Consider the following 1,586-nt stretch of genomic DNA (forward strand, 5'->3'; position numbering starts at 1 on the left):
TTACTGATTATACGGCAAAGTTAATAGGATTATTTCGTAGCTCAAACATAATTTGATCAGTTAATGACCTGACAGAAGACTCACTACATAACGGAGCTTGGATAATGCAAAAGAGGAGGTGCCTATCAGGAAGGATTCCTTTAAGGATGTATGGTCCCATTCCCATCAGCATTTCCTCTCTACTTATTTTCAGAGTGAGAGAAACAAAGGGGGTGGGATTTCTGAAGGCCATTCTATGGTCCCTGCTTAGTGCAAATCTATAGGTGACAGAATGAAAGGCTACACTTAAAGATGGAAAGATCCCTCACCATTGCAGCGTCTTTATCTATCACAAGCAGAGAAGCTGGAACATTTCATTTTCAAGTGCGTATTATCCATTTAAACACAATCCCTATTAACCCATGACTATTCAGTGCAACCTGCATAACTTATTTAAAAGAAAAAAAATAATAGAACTTTTAGCACCAACTAATTCAGCCGCTTCATTACAAAAGGTTACTGCTATACAGAAATAATCACCCCATCTGACAAGTTTTCCTTCTCTATACTAATATCAAGAGCAGTCATTTGTTCACTTGTTACACTAACAGCTAAAAAGGTGTGCTAATCTACTATGAAATTTTATGCAAGAATATCATAGGAAATATTTTAAAAGAGCAACAGAAGTGCATGTTCTAAGGTTCTGGTGAGGGAATCAACAATGAGATCTAAAATTTTAAATGAGCACGTGGAATACTGCAAAGCAAGAGGTGCATGCTCTCGAGTGACTTCCTATTAGTGCTCTTCAACATCTTCATCAGTGACACAGACGATGGAATCGAGTGCACCCTCAGCAAGTTCGCGGATGACACCAAGCCGAGCGGTGCAGTCGATACATTGGAAGGAAGGGAAGCCACCCAGAGGGACCTGGACAGGCTGGAGAAGCAGGCCCATTAAAATCTAACGAGGTTCAATAAAGCAAAATGCAGGGTGCTGCACTTGGGTCAGGGCAATCCCAGGTATTTACGCAAACTGTTGGAAGATCTCCTTGAGAGCAGCCCTGCAGAGAAGGACTTGGGGGTCTTGGTGGATGAGAAGCTGAACATGAGCCAGCAGTGTGCGCTTGCAGCCCAGAAGGCCAACTGTGTTCTGGGCTGCATTAAAAAAGGGGTGGCCAGCAGGGAGAGGGAGGTGATTGTCCCCCTCTACTCAGCTCTTGTGAGGCCCCATCTGCAGTACTGCGTCCAGGCCTGGGGCCCCCAGTACAGGAGGGATGAGGAGCTGTTGGAGTGGGTCCAGAGGAGGGCTGCTAAGATGATCAGAGGGCTGGAGCACCTCTCCTGTGAGGAAAGGTTGAGGGAACTGGACTAGTTTAGTTTGGAGAAGAGAAGGCTCCAGGGAGACCTCACTGTGGCCTTCCAGTACTTGAAGGGAGAGTATTAACAGGAGGCGGAATGGCTGTTTCCAAGGGTGGATAGTAATAGGACAAGGGGGAATGGTTTTAAACTGAGATGGGAGGTTTAGGTTAGATTTAGGAGGAAGTTTTTCACACACAGGGTGGTGAGGCACTGGAACAGGTTGCCCAAGGACGTTATGGATGCCCCATC

Source organism: Meleagris gallopavo, chromosome 1 (genome assembly GCF_000146605.3).
Source record: "Meleagris gallopavo isolate NT-WF06-2002-E0010 breed Aviagen turkey brand Nicholas breeding stock chromosome 1, Turkey_5.1, whole genome shotgun sequence".
Classification (NCBI taxonomy): Eukaryota; Metazoa; Chordata; class Aves; order Galliformes; family Phasianidae; genus Meleagris; species Meleagris gallopavo.